Genomic DNA, 23,516 nt, shown 5'->3' with positions numbered 1-23,516 from the left:
ATATATAATGCATTGATATGATGTACAAATAATTCCGTGACACCAGCTGACAAGTAGCGCTTATAGAAATACGTATATTTTCTTTGAATAAAGGAAACAATGAAACATATAAAATGTTTGAAGCAGGACAAAAAAAATTTAACATCAATAAATGTCTGTAAACGATTTGTGGATATTCCTAATTAATGACTTTTGCTATCGTAAATGTCTTCTTTTTCTTGTCTCATTTCAAATTGAAACTGTTGCTTTACTTATTTATTTTTTATATATGTCACTCGGTGGTTTACTTAACATTGTTTAATTTCCTTAAATTTTGAACGCTAAAAAACACACGGGTAAAGACTGAAAATTTAAATGAACACACACTCACACACACATAAAACCAAGATAGAAATGAATCGACATTTTAAAAAATATATCACTAAGTCAATTCTTTCACAATTAATGTTGATACTCAGTGATTTCGACACAACTGACATTAATTTCGACATAATTGACAATGACTCTCACAAAGGCGACATTGATTCCGACAAAACTGACAGAGATTATGGCAAGCTGACGGCAAATCCGACAAGGTGAACACTTACTTCGGCAAATAATACGTTCGGTCTGCCTAAGATGACGGTGACGCCTGCATCCTGCACGTTTTACAATTACTAGAACAATTATGACAATAACTCATACAGAGTGAACGACTCATGAGCAAATTGGTACAAGTAACATTCTATGAAATGTATCTAATCTTAAACAATATTTTCTGGCAATAGCATTAGCGTGTTTTATCAATTTATATTGTTTTTTTCTGACTTTGACGGAAGTGCTCTTCAGCAACGGGTCAGACTCTCTCCGGTACTTATATAAATGATACCTTTTTCTTTTTACTGTCTAAATTCCATGTGAGATCTTATTCAGGATCGTTCGTAAAAGTGGTGTCCATTTTTATCAACAACTAATACAAAAAAGATTTCGCGGAAGTCCAATCTCTCTCTCTCTCTCTCGTGCTTATTAGGCGACAAAACTATTCATCAGTTCTAATGAGTAGATCCATCATCGTGATTTTATACTGAGCAAATTGACAATGGATTAGTCGTGTGACAAAGAGGTCTGTTTCTGAAAATCGGTGATCTGATCAAATGTAGTCAATGCGGTAATGATGGCGCATTTAATCAAATTAAATGTTAATTTTTGTTCTTTAATGTAACACTAATATAGTTTAACAAAAATATACCCAATCCTGATTGGTTAATATTATACGTCTTAAATATCGTCAAACAACTTAACAGACGTAAATTACTGATCGCTATGGACTTTTCCGATGGTGACCAAGTTCTAAACTGGGTCAAGAAAGATGCCGTCGGGTCTTATCATATAATGGTAGTACACTTATTTTTGTTGTTATAAATGTCAATGTATGAAGGTTGAAATGAAGTGAATAACTGACATTTCAAAGTATGTGTAGTCAAATTTTAAACAGAATTACACCCTTGACTGAAATAGTCGGTACTGAAGCCGTAGATGACCTGCATGACTTATTTTTTGTCATCATCAAGAATGACAGAGCATTTGAGAATGACGTATGACAATAAGTCAAACTCCACCAACTTTGACCTGTAATTTTATAGGTCATTATAACTCTATATGCGGCTCTTTCAATAAATGGAAGGCAACAAAGTCTAACTTCAAATTTTCACTATCTGCAATGTTGTACATTGTGTTGATGTCCATCTATCTACAATGTTGTACATTGTGTTGATGTCCATCTATCTTCAATGTTGTACTAGGTGTTGATGCCATCTATATTCAGTGTTGTACTAGGTGTTGATGCCATCTATCTTCAATGTTGTATTAGGTGTTGATGCCATCTATCTTCAATGTTGTACTAGGTGTTGATGCCATCTATCTTCAATGTTGTACTAGGTGTTGATGCCATCTATATTCAGTGTTGTACTAGGTGTTGATGCCATCTATCTTCAATGTTGTATTAGGTGTTGATGCCATCTATCTTCAATGTTGTACTAGGTGTTGATGCCATCTATCTTCAATGTTGTACTAGGTGTTGATGCCATCGACAGTGGTGTATAGTCTGAAGTATACTTTGGTAACAGCTTTGGTCGACTGGAAACGTAAAAAAATATGATGCAATATCACAATGACATAACTTCAACAAACGTCCTACCAAGCACGTCATAGCAGATCAGGTAAAAATTCATCAGACAAATAAGACTGCTTTCCGCCATAAAATTCACTGAAGATTTCGAGTAATAAACGTTACCACAAGGCATGGATATGTGCAAATGCAGCCTTTTGATTTGTCAAATATAATCGAGTTAGATTTCCAGTCAACAGTTTTATGACGGAGAGAATACGTCGTTTGTGTGAACAAAATATGAAAATGAAACGCGAGAAAGAGACGACGTGTATGGATTTAAAATGAAGAAATGCTAAGTGATTTGTCCTAAAAAAAAATCCGTCTTATGAAAACTTTGACATTTTTTTTAAATTGGTCAAATGAAACGGTGGGCAAAGAAAAGGAGTCGTTCTGAGTTACTTCCAAACATTTCGACAGATGTCGAACCTGTTTTTTCCAACATAAGAAGTTGCAATATAATCAGGCCCTGATCTATATGTCTGTCCTTCCATCTCTCTCTCTCTTTCTCTCTTTGATAACTATGTTTTCAGTTCATTACCCATTATTTGTCTGCCAGTTAGTGAAATCCTGTTTATTCGTCTGTCAGAAGACACTCATCTATCAATTGTTCAGTACTCCTGTGTATGTCCTCCCATCACTTACCTGTAAAATCTGTTTCACTTCAAAAAAGGAAAGTATATCTCTAGAAATGAATTAATGAGCATCATGGTTCATGACCTTTACAATAACCAAATTTTCTATCCATTATTAATTTACATCTTTCTCAATACGCCCTACAGTCAGTTAGTTAACCAAGCACTATATCGCCATTATAGATAAGCACCCCTTTTGTATTACAACTAATGAACATGTTTGCTGGAATTTTTCAAGTTTCATAATTCTTTATAAACTGTTGCATGAACGAAATATGTTTGTATTAAGGTAACCACTATGATTGATATCACTATTTGTTGTAAATCACAATTCCTCCGATCTGAAAAGAAAGCCGATTTTGCGATATTATTTGCTATGCTTTTTTTTCCTTCATATTATGCTGACTGTTTTAGTCTAAAGCTATACCCTTCATTTATGAGAATTAGCTTCTCGATACGTTTATACAAGCATCTGCATAAACTCAAATACAGTTAGAAAATTTCTCTGTCTTTGTCTGTCTGTATGTCTTGCTGGCTTGAACTAATGTATCTTCGTGAGCTCCCTCATTTCGATGTTATAAATTGCAGGCCCTCACACGCGACACCAATGTCTTCAATAATGGCAGTGTTCTAATTAATGGAGGGAAACATTTACAGCAACAAAACCCGTGCTCTCAAACCTACTTAGTTTTTAAAAGAAAATGTTCAGTCATTACTCTGTATGTTAAACTTCCAGTCGGAATATCGCTTGGCCATTTATGCCAGGGCGTTGAAATAACATCAGAAGAAGTAGGAATACACATCACTTACATGTGTTTGGTGATTCACCTCTGGCTGTGTGCACGACGTATATTACAACAGCAAAAGCCGAGGTCATTCCGATCGTGACTCTCTCCTTTCGTGTTGTTCGATTGAACGTAATTCTCAATAGCTACGAATTACATTGAATGTTTATTTCACAACCTTACAGAAATGGCCGAGTGATTTCCAATTTCGGTTAAACTTCGTTGCGCAGGCGAAATTTTGCATTGTTTGTTAGTCATTTTATTTTTTTATATGCTATGGATAATTGTATTGTATTAATTTTCTACCTGACTTGAAGCATTGTTTCTAGTTTTGTAAACAACATGTTTATCTCAGTCTAAGTCCAGAACATTGAAAATTCCCCATGAAATGACGGGTCTACCTGTTGTTTCCCAAATTTTATATTAAAATTTTAGTAACAGACCTTTTAATAATAACTAAAATTTTATCTTGTGAACATTTGGAACCTTCCCGAATGAAATAATGGATTATGTAATATTTTTAAAAATAGAAAATGCTAAATGTAAACGGAAGTAAAGTACTATATAATCTTGTTAATCAAGAAATTATTCGTTTGTGCTGCAAGATCTGAGCAGAATCAGTTGTATTATTGTTGTGTCCAGTTTTTCATTTGGGCTGGAATTTATTTATTCAAATAATTTAAATCAAATTATTTTTCTCTGTTAATTCAAAGTGCTTAATAATAACATTCTTGGAAATAGAGACATGGCTTTATAGCAAAATTCAGATAAAGATATATTCTTGAATGGTACTAATGTGATTCAACAAAAGACTGTTTACACATAACTACGACTCAGGCCATCATAGGCATATCAACACTTTCACACCGTTGGATTTATTTTGCAATACACTACAGTTTATTCAGAACTGTAATCACTAGGACTTGTGTTAGAAATTCGCGATTAGATCAGATCATTAGCATAGGATTGGATCAATTTCGGAAACTGCACCAAAACCCTTCTGCAACCATTCCTGGAAAAAACAAATATTTTATTACCCGTCCTCGATAAGTCGTGGTGACCTCTCTGGGAATAATACCTTTACGCAAGTGAGTTGTACGATTTATCTACCACTGAATCAGTGTGCATACGTTGGTGAAATGAAGAAATAAACCTCAATAATAATGTTGTTGTTGTAGGGTTTAACGCCATTTTTCAGCACACGATAGGCTATACATGGCGGCCAGTATTAATGGTGGAGGAAGAACCCGGGAAAACCCCGGAAAGAACCTTCGACCCACGAGAAGCTACTGGCAAGCTTTCTCACATACCTACACTGGCTGAATCCGAGACTCGAACCCCCGCAGACAGAGGTGAGATAATAATACTAATAACAATAATAATGAGGACTTTGTATAGCGCCGAATCTTTAGAAGCTCTAGGCGCTTGACAACATTAGACAACACCTATAAGATAAAAAACATATAATATTATGATTGCAAAAACAAACACCATGAAATTAAAAAACATTAAAAAACATGCTGAGAATATTTAAGGTAGGAAACATTATTAGGTCTTTAAATTTGTTCTGGCAGTCGAAATAAGTGAGTTTTGAGGGCCCTCTTGAATGTGATCACTTTGTCTTTGTGTCTAAGTTTAGTGGGCAATTCATTCCACGTTGCTGGGCCCTGGTATGCAAAAGAATGCTGTCCATATGACTTTGTTTTCATACGTGGAATAACGAGTATACGATTGTCAGAAAAGGAGCGTAAGTATCTTGCTGGTGTGTACACATGGGTGAGGTCGGATATGAATGTTGGACTAGAGTCCGACAGTGAGACGTAGCACAGAGAACAAATTTTGTGTTTGATTCTGGATCGAATGGATAGCCAGTGTAGGGTACAGAGCAGCGGGGAGGTGTGCTCTGATCGTGGTACTCTAAGTATGATCCGAGCAGCTGTGTTTTGAACCTTTTGAAGTTTCTGGAGCAGATATTGAGATGAACCAGACAGAATTGAGTTACAATAGTCCAGTCTTGAAAGTACTAATGAACACACAAGTGTTTTAGTGGCATCAACTGAAAGATATTTGCGAACTTAGCTGATGCGTCTCAGCTCAAGATATGCAGCCTTGCATATGTTCATGACATGTTGGTGCAATATGAGAGTACTGTCCAGAGTAACACTTAGGTTTCGTACTGATTGTGTGAATTTAATGTTGGTGATGCTGATATTTATCGTCTGAGGTAAATGATGTGAATGAGAAAGTCTTTGTGTTCTGATCAGAATGGCCTCAGTTTTATCATCATTCATCTGCAGCTTGTTACATGTCATCCATTATTTCACATCATAAATGCACCTCTCTACACCTTGGATGGTAGCATCAACTTCAGTTGGGTGGCTAGATTTGTATATGTGGGTGTCATCAGCGTACAATTGGTGAGAAACTGGATGATGATCTATGACACTTGAGAGCGATTGAGTGTACAGGATGAAGAGAAAATTTCCAAGAACAGACCCCTGTGCAACACCACAACATAGATAAACTGGGCTGGAGTGTATTCCATTTGCAGATACAATTTGTGTCCTGTTGACCAAGTAGGACTTGAACCACAGTAAGGATATATCATGAATGCCAAATACATGCTGGAGACAGTGAAGTAATATTTCATGGTCTATTGTGTCAAATGCTGCAGACGAATCAAGGAGGGTGAGGACTGTAATCTTTCCGCTATCCAAAGCAGAGAGAATGTCATTAACTACTTTTAGAAGAGTAGTCTCAGTACTGTGGCAAGGGCGATATGCAGACTGTACATTGCTAAAAAGACTTTTTGAATTTAGATGAGACACAAGCTGGAATAGAACAACCTTTTTTTAAGATTTTTTATATGAATGGGAGATTAGAAACTGGGCGGTAGTTCGTTAAATTGTTATGGTCTAGTGTTGGTTTCTTCAGCAGAGGCTTTACAATGGCAGTTTTGAAAAATGATGGGAATTCCCCGTATGAGAGAGAGGTATTAATAACATCAGTTAGTGAAGGCAATACTGGATCTAAGCACTCAAGCAGCAGTGATGTTGGAATTGAGATGGTAGTTATTCGTAACGGTGAGCGCTTTAGACCATTCGGCCACTCGGGGCCCCCTCAATAATAATAATAATAATAACTGAATAAAAATGGCATAACATATTATATATGATTGGAATGACATCAAAATATGGTCGACAAAGGGCGAATGAATATTGCTGGATACATGCTGCTGCCGTTCCTAAGGGTGATAGTTGACTTCCGAGAAAAAATTGCGGATTTGATATAAAGGCTATGTATGCGCTGCACAAGCGGTGTAGCGGTAGTAGTCTTTGACTGGACTATCTTAAATGACGCTAATAAATCTTCTGCAAATGAAACCCCGCAAATTAAGAAATTTTTAGATTAATTATTTTTCAGTTAAATATAACAGTTCTCTATACAACATGACTTCCATACGTAATGCAATTCCATTGATGAATGACATGAGTTTGACTGGTTGATTGATCACACATGCTCCAGTTAATTTGATCACATGTGTATTCACCCACCACGCCCAACCTCGTTGAGGGCACGTGCTTGAACTTTGGATCATTATTATCAGGTTTATCAGATAACGAGAGGAGAATTAACGTGGCACGACGTGAATCAGCAGTGTTGCGAGCTCGTGAGTTGATACAGGTTTTCATCCGAGGGCAAGTTTGTCACTTGAACCTCACCGTAGCAACCGGCGATATATTTACCAACAATAAAATCGCTGACCTTCTGGTAAACTTAATCACATACATCGCTGAAGCACCTTTGGCAGAAGATCCTTCGTGTCTGTGAATAATATTTCGTGTATGACGATGTCATGCTTGATAAACAATCAAATCCTGCACAAATATTTTCTCGCAGATGATTTAAAAACACCGACATGATTCATGTTACTCAACGAGATGCACAAATTCTAAAAGTTGTTCGCGGCCATGCAGATGTGTTGATAGTGTTCAAAGAGACAACGCACACGGGTTTGAAATATTTAAAACACCTGGTGTGAAGACGACAAGTCTTCATACGATTTTTTTCTCCCAATTAAACAATATTTCTTTCGAGCGAAATATGAAAATGGAGTACCGACGCCACACAGATTTGAGAAGATGGATTTGCATAATCCTTGCAGCCGTTCCTGAATCAGATTGGACGAGATCATTTGAACGTAACGACGTAAACATAATCTCAATATGGACATGAAACCGCAGATACGACTTTAAGTAATCAAAAAATACATGGACAAACACAAAAGTCAAGGACATATGAATGACAAGACAATCTGCAAGTGAAGATATCACTTGGTTTTGAACAAACATTCGATTTACTGATCAAACCTAATGAAATCTCAGCAGCACTAACAGCAACAGAAAAGAAAAAAAAATAATTGGGGCATTACCAGGTAAAATTGGAGAAACAAGTGAAACAGCAATAGGGGCACTACCAGAACAAATGCAAGAAGCTACCGAGGCAGCAACACGTGCGTAAACTGCTGACCTGCAAGCACGTGATGGAATCCAAGATGGTGCTGAAAAGGTTTCATCGCAATTGAAAAAATAAAAAATACTCCTCGGAAGATTTAATGATAAAGTATTTAATTATATCAGAAAAAAATCGAGTTATTTTGTCGCTGATGAATTTAACAATCGGTCTAATCATGTACTACCAAAATCCCCCCCCCCCCGTTCTAAAAACTGTGATAATTGGCAAGAAATGGTTTTTCGAGTCAAAAGGAATACAAGGTATAAGGAAATAATATAATGATGAATATTATGATTTCGTTATTGCAGTTCTAAAGTACAAATATACGAGAGAACTGGACCCATCGGGGTTACCATCTCTTGGGGAACGCATTGATCTTGAATCTACAGGAGCTGGTTTAAAAATCCATGGCGGACAAACAATGTTGCGGGTAGTTTCTAACAACGTCGTGCGCAACGCCAACGCGTAAACGCAAAAACGTGTCAAATGGAGCAACGTCTAGCATATCATGTGACAAAAAAAAAAAACTAGTAGATCCACTGGAAAATTTGGCTAGATCGCTTCATCGAAGCAGTAGCGACTGCTCCCCATTGTCAAACTTGATAAACAATCATAGACACAAATACAGACAGGTGTTTGATAAATTAATAAATCGATGATATATGCTATAGTGATTAAGCAGGGCCGCAGATAAAGCACAATTAAGAGAAATTAACGCAGCAATGCGACAATGGTAGCAAATACCACACAGAGTACCACCTTGATTACGACCCGGTAAGAGTTTTAAATTATTTTTCCCAACACTATAGAAGCAGAACGACCCAGTGGGTTCCGACCAAACCTGGACATAGCACTGGCGTAATTATGCATGCATTACAGCTGCCAAATATTCGCAAGGAATTATTTGGCTTCTAGCGAACAGTTCGTTCATGTTTTTGTACGATGTTGGAAGACATTACACGTAGATTGGCATATCAACTGGCGCGTACAAAAAGATTTTATCAAAGATAAAATCCAACAGCGAATCAAGGCGGTTAAGAAAAATGAATCCTAAATCGCGATACGTGTCCATGAACCAACGTTAAGGTCTGCCAATAAAACTGCAATAATACACACGTATCTCGTTTGAAATTTTCTCTGACAGATCAAGATAGACATCTACTTGACTTGAGAAGAGAAACTTTCGAATGTAAGCTATGTTCCAGCGACGACGACACGCTAGAGAAGTACAAGCGTTCAAACGCATTGTTCACGGATCGTGTCCAAAATCATGCTATATGTCATAACGATTCACCACAACCGTGGGTATTTTTCTTTACGCTGTAATTATCTGCCATAACTAATTTGTCGTGGGGATCAAAAATCAACATGATTATCTTACATTTCAGAGTGGTATCAATGCGAGTTGTAAATTCACGATTACCTGTATACAGTGCATATTACTGAGCTTGACATGGTGATACTGTCGCGGAGTTTTTCAGAACAGCAAAGCTAAAAGAACTAGAATTCATGAAAAGTCGTCTCAAACAAACAAAACATCGCTATGAAAGGAGTCGATGTTGTTAAAGACAACGCCCTTGAAGTGACCCGGGTTACCATTGGTAAAGTAGCCAGCAGAGCATTTTCGTCGTTAAGGGAAAGTCTAGCAAGGTTGGTAAAGCGTAATTAATAGAACTTCCATCACATCTAGTATGACTCTAGATATAAAAATATATTATCCGTCCGCAGATTTGCTATAAAAATGTTCGAGAAGACTGAACGTCCCGTGTTGAATAGCTGTGCTTATATGAGTGTTAGACACGGGGAATGTTTTATAAAAACATGGCTAGATTCATGTATCTATCCGGCGTTGTACTTGATATGGATGCTTCACTGGTGAGAGATATGTCGAAAGGAGATTGTCAGCTTCATTGTTAGGATTCATGAGTTCCAAACGATTGTGGACGAGTAGAAATACAAGTTCAAAATGTACGTAGTTATTTTCTGCCAAGTGAGACTTTTAACGAAATCTAAGGCCAACTCTTAAAATGTGTTGTCGGTGAATATACCGCTGCGGAATGTGGTGGTTTTGTCAACAACGGAATTCTGGCTCTTTTTAACAGCGCACTATATATCGTATATGGAAAGAAATCGAAGCATGCATGGGTAAGGTTGAGGTTGCGATACAATTTTGGGATTTTGGGATTGGTTGTTGTTGTGGGGTTTAACGCCATTTTTCAGCACACGATAGGCTATACATGGCGGCCAGTATTAATGGTGGAGGAAGAACCAAGGGAAAACCCCGTAAAGAACCACCGACCCACGAGAAGCTACTGGCAAGCTTTCTCACATACCCACACTGGCTGAATCCGAGACTCGAACCGGCGCAGACAGAGGTGAGATGGCAGTGATCCGTAACGGAGAGCGCTTTAGACCACTCGGCCACTAGGGGCCCCTAATTTTTTTTTTTTTTTTGGGGGGGGGGATTGGAAAGTTGCAGCGATGAATACGCTGGCAGCGCTGGTCCTTCGATGCTGTTTTCCAAAAATATTACAAATCACCCTGATCATACTGAGTATAGTCTCGGATCTGGTGCTAATGCTGGTGATCCAGATAGAGATTAGACGGTAATCACACGTCCGGTAGTACGTAACGTCAACACAAATTTCAACTTAGCGCGACGATCACAGCTTAACGCGGACGGTAAATGTTCGTGTGTGATTCCACTGCCAAATATCTTTAGGTTTTGCATAGGAGCCAGAAAGATTATTTTTAAACATACAGTTATGGAAACATGACCTGGAAAGAAACTAACTAGGGTTACACAAAAATACCCTCCCCTTCCACTTCAACAAAATTGTTTGTGGTTGTTGAGTGCCTTTAAACACAAGTGTGGAACGTTGAATAATTTCTAAGAAGGATGAAAGTAGAAAATGCTGAACGAAGCATCTAAGTGATAGGACTACATGAACAGCGTTGCCCGGCGACAGTTCTAAACAAAAACAGGAATCAATATCCTGTCCACCCTGCAACATCCGTCTCTTTTAGAGCGTAGCTTATGCAGTTATTAATTTATTTATTTATGCAGATGGATAGACGTCATCCCCATGATAATCGCTTAAATGTATCTTAAGGTGTCCTGTTGTTTATTTGAACCAAACCAGGTGCTTGTTGATTCATCTTATAAAGCACATTTATTTCATGATTTAAATGTCAACCACATTCACCAGCAAATGCAATGCCATCAATCAATGTATAACGATCAATCATTAGACACAAATAACACAGATCGACGTAATTCCTTCATTTTTATGTAGCTGAAGGTTGATAAATTATTGACACGTACAACGGTTGTGAATATTTATCATGGGATTTGATGTTCTTTGTAACCGACCGATATTGTACCAGAGATATTCTATTCTATGTATATGTTTGTCCCATTTTTAAATGACCTCTCTCTCTCTCTCTCTCTCTCTCTCTCTGAGATATGTCCTGATCAACTCGAATGGCATACCAGATAGACCTGCATGTGTAATTACGGCACACTTATTTTGACAGGAGATATCAACGGACAGTTACTACTATGGTTCGGCAGTAATGGATTTCAGTTTCTCTGGAGACATGACCCATCTTTTCGGTGAAGATTTACGTGGTTGCGGCTGTAAATGTGGCGATGGCGAATTGCTGTATTCATAATAGATGTGAGAACTTGCTGCTTTGTGTATTAAAAAAAGAAGTTCAAAAACAAGAGGACAGCTATAAAGTTTAACCAAATGGGTCTGTTCTGCATATCTATCTTAGACACTTCTTGTTTTTGATCGAAAGTCCTCAGATACATTTTCTTTTCCATTATTTTTAGCTTGGTCATTCGTGTGAACTAGATCAAAATTTCCCAGGAGCTTCAGATTTGTTTACTATCAATTTGGCCACTGTGAATAGACCATGGTTCCTATTTGCTTACTATCATATAATACCGTGTTCTCATTTGCTTACTTTCATTTTGGCCACAATGAATATTACTGTGTTCTCGTTTGTTTGCTAGTGTTATGGCCACACAGAATACTCCGGTGTTTGCGTTTGTTTGCTATTGGTATGGTTACACAGAATGCTCCAGTGTTCGCGTTTGTTTGCTATCTGTATGGCCACACAGAATACTCCAGCGCTCGCGTTGATTGGCTGTTGATATGGCCACACAGAATACTCCAGTGTTCGCGTTTGTTTGCTATCTGTATGGCCACACAGCATACTCCAGTGTTCGCGTTGATTTTCTATCGGTATGGACACAGAATACTCCAGTGCTCGCGTTGATTGGCTGTTGGTACGGCCACACAGAATACTCCAGTGTTCGCGTTTATTTGCTATCGGTATGGCCACAGAATACTCCAGTGCTCGCGTTGATTGGCTGTTGTTACGGCCACACAGAATACTCCAGTGTTCGCGTTTATTTGCTATCGGTATGGCCACACATAACAATCGAGTGTTCGCGTTTATATTTGCTATCGGTATGTACACATATAATACTCCAGTGTTCGCGTTTATTTGCTATTGGTATGGCCACACAGAATACTCCAGTGTTCGCGTTTATTTGCTATCGGTATGGTCACGCGGAACACATAAGTGTTAGCATTTGATGCAATCGTTACAGTTTACAGAAAATTGTGTCGATATTTTGTGCAATTTTAAAAGTATACACCAAGGAAGAAATCAACTTGTTATTTGATTTAGAACATAAGTAACTTGTATCTAATATCAAAGTGTAAAAATCAGAAAATGTAAGATAATTAAGATGAGCACCGCATAACGGCAAATAATAATAGAACTAATTTTTTTATATAAAGGGAATCGATAACAACCGAATTATCCTGAAATATATTAGAATAAACTCTCAGGGATTATAACCCAAACGACGAGGATTAACTGCACTCAGATCACACCTCTAACTTACTAATGTAGATCAAATCTATATTTAGATTATTTTCTTCTTTTTTCTTCTTCTTATTCTCTCTCTCTCTCTCTCTCTCTCTCTCTCTCTCTCTCTCTCTCTCTCTCTCTTCTTTGGCTTGGATTTAGGCAACGTTTATATTGATTGAAAAGAAATTGTTTATTCTTTACAATATTTGCATTATGGTTTGATTATCTGTGACCTTGGGTTTTTTGGTTGACTTTTTAATGTGGCGATAGTGCACGGTGAGTAATAAGGCAATAATGAAGGCCAAGAAGTGAAATATATGACACAAGGCATGTTGCTTCTAAATAGATACAGGTTAACCTATGACAAGAACTTCGTCGTGAGTTCATCTTTGAAAATATGACAGATTAACAAGTGATTTATCATGATTTAGACACACTGTAAATTTCAGTACTGAGATGCAAATATATGGACTATAGAGGGAAAATAATTGTGACCCGAGTCCAATTACGTCCATCGATATACAATTTCATTAGAGGTATCGAACATGACTAGAAAAGTGTGATTACTTGATCTTTTCATAGAAAATCGCAAGTTTTTTGTTTCAACTTATCATTCACCTAGAAAGCTTTAAACTGGAAAAGTTTGAACAAAATAATTACATTTATTGTGCTTACAATTTAACTGGTTCGGCTTTCGTAGTGATAGTGTATGTTGGATGCTTTGCAGATATTTGTCCTCTTTATGAAGAAAATTTTATTTTTAAAATTAAACTGTTTTCAAGAAATTTTGCATGCTAAAAACATTTATCAAAACTTAATTTCTCAGTTATTCTTTTGTTTGGCTGAAAAACAATTCTCAAGCTTGAAGTTCCTTTAATGTTGATAGGTACCCGTTCCTCTTAATGGAAAATGTAAAACTAAAGGGCCATAATTCAGACAAAGGAGCAACTAAAGCAACCATGAAAATTCTGTCCTAAAGTGTCATGAGAAATGACACGTAAATTATTCGACGAGATTTGTTTTCAGGAAATATTGGACATAACTGGAAAAATGTTATGCAAATGAAGGAGACAAACAGTGAATATGTAAATCAATAAATAAGAATGATTATTATGAGAAATTCTAATACTGGATCATATATATATATATATATATATATATATATATATATATATATATATATATATATATATATATATATATATATATATATATATATATATATATAATTTATTTATCTGGAACTGTATTGAAATGTAACAATCAAAATGCGTGTCGCCTTTCAAGAGCGTGTTCAGTGGGCACTAACAGATACAAATTTAAAGCGTAATACTTGCATCTGTTTCTTTTATCCTATATAAAAAACCGTAGTTGAAAACAGTGAGTGATGTATTGGGATTGTGCCCTAAAGCAAACGAAAGATTAATAAATTTAAGACAGTTACGGAAAAGTATGTCGTATAATTAAATACATTTGGTGTAAACAGTAAACAGTGCCCAGTATTACAAAAAGACACTCCCACCCCCACCCCAAAAAAAGACACCCCCTGTTCTGCAGAGCTGAGAGTTTCAACATATCTATTTGAAATTATGACAAACAAAAGAGCAGTGATGTTACAAGACGATTTGATTGGCCAGAACTGGACTCAAATATGGCAAGTTCAGAAATAAATCACTCGCTTACGTTTTGATTTACCTGTTATCCCGCCAGGTCGGTCAAGATTATGTATTTCCTCCTATACATTATTTATTTAATTTTGTACATGGGGATAGCAAAACTCGGTACCCAGAGAAAGGCGACTAAATCCAAATTATCATGATGTATAATATAAATTTAATATTTGTTACAATGTCCCCAATTATTCATATTTAAGAAACCAATATTTGCCATTACCTTTTTACTGGAATTCAAGGATCATGGATGTACAAATTCCGTCAGCTTATAATTACTGTGAGTGAAACAGTTTGAAAAGAAAACTATCCATGCATGTCCATGAAGTTCTTCTAGTCAAAAACAAGTTATTAATTGATGCCATCCCCCACCCACGTCTAAATCTTGAAGGTACACTTCATTGATACGGGGACGTCCATTAATCATGTCAACAACTTTTAGGCAATTTTTTACCACCACCCCTTGTCAACAACTGTCAAACTTTCAGTGACCCCCCTAATAAAATTTTACCCCACCCCCCTACAAACTAGCAATATTTTATACGGCTGGCTTTTATGCTAAAAATAGAATTATGGAAATTAAAAGGTTTACAAATAAATTTTAATACATTTTTTTTACTTGTTTAACAGATTTCAAATTGACTATAACACTTTGAATTCATGAAAAAATCGAGGGTTTATATTCTAACTTCCTAGACTTCCTTGGCAAGAGCTCAACCGGTTTAGGATTAAACTGGTGGGCTGTTGACGGGCGAGCGTGTGCCATACCAACGCACCGACTAATTTCCTATTTTTTGACTTATTAAATTTATTGTAAAAAATAACGTTGTTGACGTCAATTTATCTTGAACTCCCCCTCCCCCATGTCAACAATTGTCAAACTTCTTCAAACCCCCTCCCCCCCCCCAATTTTGTTGACATAATTAATGGACGACCCCTATGACTATGTCTCATGAAGATTGTGTATTTATCCATTTCAGAGACACACACCGAGCTTGCATATATTGTGATATTGATACCCTATGTTAATGTAGATAGAAGAAATCTTTACAGCATCCACTAAATATAGGTATATTTCCCGATGACCATATGTCGTACTGACTGCTCTTTTTGTTTGAGTTGGTTTTAACGGCACTTTTAACACATTATTTGCTATAGCATGCAAATGTAATGGAAATTTGGTGTTTTTTTACAAGGGGTCCACGCTCTGGATACTGCAATACCGCCGTTGAAGACCTTTGACTTAATATACTGCTCGAAGTTCTTAGCATTGTCTCTGTTGAGAAACGGGCATTTTAGCCACACGATTTAGTAGGATACATTTTGAGAATTTTGGACCATATCGTAATTTAATAAGAATATATGTCTTTTGAACTTTGGCGAATGAATAAATAAATAAATACATAAATTTCGAACTTGAAAACCGTATGCGTCTAAAAGCACCAATCAGACGCGAGGGCATGAATTTACCAATAGAAAATTACTAGACCAGTCAGAATATGACGACAATTAGAAAAGATAAACGGTGAAACGACACATTAATTCGAAATTATGTACACATAATAAATAACTGTTTTCATAGAGAAGATGTAATTATTTCACCAGTTTAACATGCAAACAACATTATTGTCATCTACGGATAACAAATTTACAAAATTGTAAAAGACAGAAGTATAACTATAGCTGCTTGTGACGAAGAAGAAACTTTAAAATAATAAAAATGTCACTTTTTTATCAGATAAAAAAATATACGCCAAAAGTATATTTACAGAACATTTTCAACACTGAAGCAAACACCACTTTCCTGATGGCAAGATGGTTCAGTGGAGTATGACGAATGAATAAATAAAATATGTGATGTTGGTAAATAAACAAATGTGTATTGGGCTAAATTTACAGAAAAATCTGAGGAGTTCACAAATTTTACATGGTGAGTTTATGGATGTATCGAGGACGTTGCATACGCAATGTTTGTATATGTATATAGTTTTAAAGTGTTAATGCCTGAAAAGATACAGTTTGGGGAAGGAAGATTCTTTTACGACAAGAACTTTAAGAACTTGCTGGCAAAATAGGAAGACTTTTGAACTTACTCAGACAAAAATCAGCAGCGGAAAGGTATAACAGAACCGCAAAGGGTTCAACTATTTCGCCCAAAATGTAACCAGAGGATTGATAGACTTTTCCAAAATGTAACTGATGGTTACAAAAACACTCATTGCATATCAATGGACATAAATCCAGTTGACATAAGCATGGAATGAAACAGGTTGAATCTATGGATAAACCTTTGTGCTACCAGACGACTCTTGCATTTAGAATGCATTTAAAACTTGTAAAATCAATAGTATATAAAAGTACAAAGAGATGTTTTTCAAAAGGGCTACTTTCCAAACTTTATGCATGAAATAATTAGCATCAGACAAGTACTGTTAGGTGGTACAATTGTTTGCGAACTTGAAGACTTGAAGAGCAATGATTCAGAGGGCATGTATTTGCGAACAAGAGTTGTCTATATACGACAAACAAGAAGATAAATACAAGTTAATAAGATCTTGAATACAAAAGAGAACAAACGGCAAAACGTTTGTGCTAGTGAAATGTAACGAATATGATGAATCGTTTAACAGTTGGGAACCAACAGAAAAACATATAATACCAATACACAAAGGAACCATTATAAGGAACATTATAATTTTGAGTCTTTGAATGAAAACCAGATTTTAGAATGTGAAACGTGGAAAAGCAGACTTTAGAACATGAATGAATTAAAACTTAACAAGATGAGAGGTGGTGGAAATGACATATACTGTAGAATCATGACACCACCACCCCTGAAAACAACAACAATGGATACAAAAACATTCTTCTCTCAAAAGTTACTTTGAAAATTACAACAATTACACGGTTATTCATTTTACCTAGATAAACTTTAAGTGAACAAAGTTTACCGTATCCATTAAACCTTCTGTTACAACGAATTACCACAAAATGAACCAAAATCGGTTGATTTTGGAAGTGATTCTGCATAATATGAATGTAGTAAAACCGAGTACTCCCTTTACAATGTGCAAAAATCCAGAGTTTGAACGTACACTTGTTTCTTCTGAAAATGTCTTTGGTAAGAATTTCATGGAAGGTTTAATCCTACATCTAGTAGGAATGAAAACTAAATTAAGTAAATAAATGTCAATAAATCTTGAAAATACAATCAGTTGTGAAATTTTACAAATGCAACAGCGAAGAACCGAAAGAGACGTTAAAACCGGATGAACAAACACCAATGATGTAAAGTGTGTTTGAAATTAAATTAAATTTAAATAATGGGCATTAGATAAAAATATTAAATACTAGTCTTGCAGACCCTATGGGGAACGGCGGAAATTTGGCGTGTACCTACAATTTTGGAGGACACTGGTTCAAAAACAGCAGCGGTTTTCCTCATTAATTTGGTTTTTTCACTTTTTACTTTTAGTTTTATCTTTATGGCTGTCTCACCGAATCTGTCTTTTCTTGCATATCTATATGTAGACCTGAAGGCAGGCCAATGTTATCAGTGTTGTCAAGGCCTTCCAGAGGTGAAATGAGGGTGCACCTGATTCCTCTTTTGCTGTCCACTGTTTCTTCAAAAGCCAGTAGATGACAATCATGAAGAGGAAGGGTGCAAGGATGGAACCTTGTTTCATGTCTGTGTTGATGCTGAAGCAGTATGTGGTTGTCACAGAAAACTTGACACTAGAGACCTTGGTTCAGAAGTTTGATGTTCAGTATGTGAAACTCAGTAAAACATCCTCCAAGACCATATGACCAGTAACCTTAAATTGCTACTAGTCCTGTTTGTAACCAGCTGGTCCTATCCTTCATCATACAAATAAACAAAATGTAGTCAATGACTCAATGATAAATGCAGGTAGATATGAATAATCATCCTTAGTGAGGTTGTTTATATAATGAAATATGGAAAATAAAGAAAAATACAACAGATTTTTATATCATATGTAAAATTTATTAAATATTATTCAATTCAGCATAACATGATCACCGTTTACTGACCAGAACAATTATGCATACCTGTCCAGCTGATCCAGATCCATGTTGTTTCTTGATGACAGGAGCTATGCTTTCCTGATGTTCGTCATCTTGCCTGACCATAGGATGTTGTTTCCTGTAGCCAATGGTCTTTTCCATGCACCTATCTAGCTTCTATGATGCAAGATATACTCACCTTGTACTGATACATTTCCTGGAGAAACTGCAAGTTTCTCAGTCTGATGCTAAGTCCTCAGAATTCATCACCCAGCACAGACAGAAGTTTTGGGTGTCAAAAAGGTCTTCATATATATAATTGATGTACTAGAAATAATTTTTGTAGCAACACTTCAGGCATAGAGTATGGTTTGGATTCTGTGGTATGAAAAAGGATATGACAACAATATCAGCATGGAGTGATGAGTGGTCTTCAACATATATTGTAAACCACTCCCTTGTAGCTGAGCCATCTGTCTGCCATCATGGCTTCAACCTTTCACAACATCTGTGGGCCACAAAGAACCAGTTATGGACAGGACTGGGTCATTGTGCAGTCAACCTTGTCCAATGGGAACTGGCTACTGACTTCCTGTAACTGGAGCTCTACAGACCATGTCACACATTGTGAACTGTCCACTGACAAAGTTCCCTGGTGGACTGCAGGCTCTGCACCATGCCGATGACGATGCTGTTAAACAGCTGAGCATGCACTACACACGATAAATAAATAAATTACACAAGCTTCAGTCTGAATATGATAACAAAAGTTCAGATTGTGGCATCGTTCTGATAAAGGGTGATTCTCTGATTATTGAACAAAATAAAATCTGTAAAATATTCAACAAGTGCAAAGCCCACTGGATCAAATGAAATCCTAGAGAACTCTTTTTTCATTAGCTTTTCACAACAACGAACTGCCTGAAAAATACCAAACTATAAAAACTAAACCTGTAGTTCCACATTAAGTTTGCAAAATTATGAAAGGCCTCAATAATTTTTTTTTTACTGGCATTGACAATATAGTTCATAAAATTCTCAAATTAGGTACACCAGTTTTATGCTTAGTAATTAGCATATTTTTTACTACTTGGGCCAGTCATTATTTTACCAACATTTGTAAAAGACTTTTATCCAATCAAGTCAGCAGTATTTGTATTTCTATCTGCTTTTATAAAAGTGGATAGATGTAAAACTGCATTACTGACACTGGTGGAGTACTAGAAGAATGACCAATGGTTCCAATGTAGGAGCAATACTAAAGGGGCCTGTTCAAGGCCTTCGACTACTGCCCATCCCATCTGAAAAGATGAAAGTCATAACACTGATCAAAATTCAATCAAACTAATTTAAAACTACATGTACTTGTCTAACCAAAAGGGTGCTAAATTGGGATTCTAACTTAGTAATTAGGATAAAACCCCAAATGGTGTACCATAAGGTTTATAGTTGGAATCTCTCCTATTTAATAACATTTTCTACAAAACAAACAACTAATTATAATTATGCTGCTGTCACCATCTTTTACATCCACGATCATCCCAAATAATCTAGTATGTTTAGAAAGTGAGAGCTAGAAACTAACTGACTGGTTTGCAGGCATTGTTTGGCAAGTCAATTCCTAGAAATTCCAAGCCAATGTTCCTGGCAAAAATGCAGATTTTTCAAATATAATTATTTCACCATAAGAAGACAATGAAATACCATGTGATGACTGTGTGAAAATCCATGGAGTATCCATGTGATGACTGTGTGAAAATCCATGGAGTATTTCAACAAAATTTTGGCAGTCATATCTAAGATCTGAAAGAAAGACAATTAAATTTCTTGCGATGTCTCAACCTCTATTTATTCACCCAGTTAATGACCTTCAGATGCTCTGAGGTCAATCTTTACATATTTATTCTTTATTTTGGCATTTCCATAGCAACCAAAAAGATGATGAAGCACACTTAAATTGGTGCTGGATGATTTTAAAAAGGTCATATGATTCTCTGTTAAAAAAAGCAAATCTGTCTACTTGACATATTAGCAGACTAATATCCATGGCAACTGATTTATATAAGACACTCCACGAGAAAATGAAAAATTGCTTCTGTAATCTGGTCTCATTTTTCAAATACTGCAACTATAATCTCAGGCACCAATATTTGGCTACAATACCAAGGGAAAAGACCACATGGCACTAAACACCTTTTCTTGAATATGACGCCCCCAGAGTCTGGAAGTGTTTGGCCAGTAAACTGACAACAATGTCTTATTTCAAAGGCTGATTTAGATTTGGTCAGGGATTTGATGTCGTTTTACATCATCTTTAGTGGCAACTCATTTGAGGGTTACCAATTTTGATAGTTTCTTTGGCTTTAATTCTACTTACTCCCATGCTTATTGTAATCAATTATTTACAATTTTCTGATGTATTAAATAATAACCATAGCATTCCTGCATGCATTTTAATAACCATTTTGTCACCTAAATTTTCAAATGTATGCCTTTTGATACATAGGACTAATAAAAAATATGCATGTCTGCATGATGTATATTGTTGTTTTAGCTATAGCCATTGTTGGCAGCATAATGTTTCTGATTTGAATTATTTTATTGTATATATGTAATATATGTGTACCTGTCCATTGAAATGTTAAATATTGGTTTTATGTTGTATCACTAAAGTAGCTAGTCTTACAAAGTTATCAAAACTTTCTTTGCCTAAACAGATCCATGACATCTCACCTCTGTCAACATGCATTCAAGCATTGGACTCTTCCAATGTGGAAGCTTGCCACTAGCTTCCTGTGGGTCAGTGGTTCTTCCTGGAGTATTACCTGGGTTCTTCGTCCACCAGATATACTGGCTGCCATGTATAGCCTATCATTTGCCATGTGTTGCCTATCATTGCCATGTATAGCCTACCATTGCCATGTATGGCCTACCATTGCCATGTATGTATAGCCTATCATTGCCATGTATAGCCTATGATTGCCATGCATTGCCTATCATCGCTATGTATGGCCTATCATATGCTGCAGAATGGCATTAAACCCACAGCAATGTTTTTGGGGGAATGGAAGCACACACAAACATAACCTTATTTGGACACTTGGACAAACATAAAGTGAGATGCATGGAGGAGTCAGCATTTACTGATTATACATTTCAAGGATGACATACATCCTATGAAGGCTTTGAGGCCTATGCCCAGAAAGAATCCTTACTTCATCAGATTTTAAAAATATCTTAAGCATACACCTTCTGTAAAGTGTGTGAGTTGGAATGCATTGAGATAAAAGAATAAAGCTTAATTATTTTTAGTATAAAAATGACAGCATTGCCTTCAGAATTCTGAAGTTTGTGACCATTCAGAAGGATGAACTTTTTCTTGAAACCCATCCAACATTGTAAAATTTCTTTAATCTATTTCATTGGCAGGAGTTGACTGGATAATGAAGATATGAAAATCAAGATTGGATGGTTGTTTGTTCTGGGATTAATGCCATTTTTCAATATATGATAGGCTATACATGGCAACCAGGACATTTGGTGATGGAAAAGCCTGGGAAAATCGGACTTTCCTTCTTGGAATAAGTAATGAATTGTCTTATTTTTGCTGTTTCTTGTGGAATAAGTGATGTCCAGTTTTTGCCTTTGCTAAAGCAGCTGAAAGTTTATGTAAGTAATCCTGCTGACTAAATTTTATCTTGATAATCATAGCACTGATATTTATAACATCCTTGTTTCTGAGTAGTATTTTACCAGCATGTCAACTGAATAATTGGAAATAGATACACTATTAATAAATATGATGGACTAAACTCTAGACAAGGTAACTTTTCATTCAAAAAATATACTTTGACGAACAATTTCTTTTACACTAGGCTACTTAAAAAAATGTGAGGTTACTGAAATCAGAGATTGAAATATTCTAACATTGCAGTGGTTGACTCCAAGTTTAGATATTGGTAGTTAACAATATCTTTCATATATGGTACCTCACTTGCCATCAAGTCATCCTGATTTGCAACAATGTCATTATGCATTTTTAAAAAGTTCATACTTTTATATTTTTATATATGGTGACACTTTATATGTGAGGGTAACTCCTATGTGAGGTTTCTTTTGGTTATGCTGCTAGATGTAGTAAATTGGTAAATAGCTTTTTCAAACTTCTGAAAATGACTTTGGTTGACTACACATATTGCTTTATTCTCCTTGAGTGGGAATTCTGTCATGGTTGTTAAAATACAGATGGTTAATCTAAGAGTGCAGGTTTTTTAACATTTGAAAATACATTCTAAAAAAATCATTATTTCTTTCAATATCTTACATGTGTTCCTTCATTTGTTTTAAATACTTGTTTGATAATCAAACAATTTGCTAGAAAAGAGATTAATTATGGACAAATTCAATTAAAATTCTAAAAATCTTTATTTTCTTGTACTGTTTTAACAAGGTTCCTTATCTGCAAGAAATGTATATTGTGGTAAGACTGTGATAAGCATTTTTTTTTGTACTTCACAACTATGTAAAACACTTGTTTAACACAAAACTTCACCCAGATCTTCTAGTTCGGCATTTTAGTCAAATGGAAGCCCAAGTGTTGCAGACTAAAAATAGCATTGATTACATGTATTGAAATGTTGAGTTTAGGAATGCAGCTTTTAGCAGCACTGGTTCAAACTCTAATTTATCAGAGAAAATGTATAATTTTATGAGACAACAACAATGATCTCATGTATAATGTTATCAACTGAATAAGGGGAGTAACTCCAAAAAATTAAATTTGTAAGTTGCAAGTTATTTCCCTTATACATGTTGATAAATCTTATCAGTGATCTGCCGTCAATTAAAG

The sequence above is a fragment of the Sinohyriopsis cumingii genome, chromosome 6 (genome assembly GCF_028554795.1).
Source record: "Sinohyriopsis cumingii isolate HCF-2022 chromosome 6, ASM2855479v2, whole genome shotgun sequence".
Classification (NCBI taxonomy): domain Eukaryota; kingdom Metazoa; phylum Mollusca; class Bivalvia; order Unionida; family Unionidae; genus Sinohyriopsis; species Sinohyriopsis cumingii.
Note: the sequence above shows the minus strand (reverse complement) of the source record.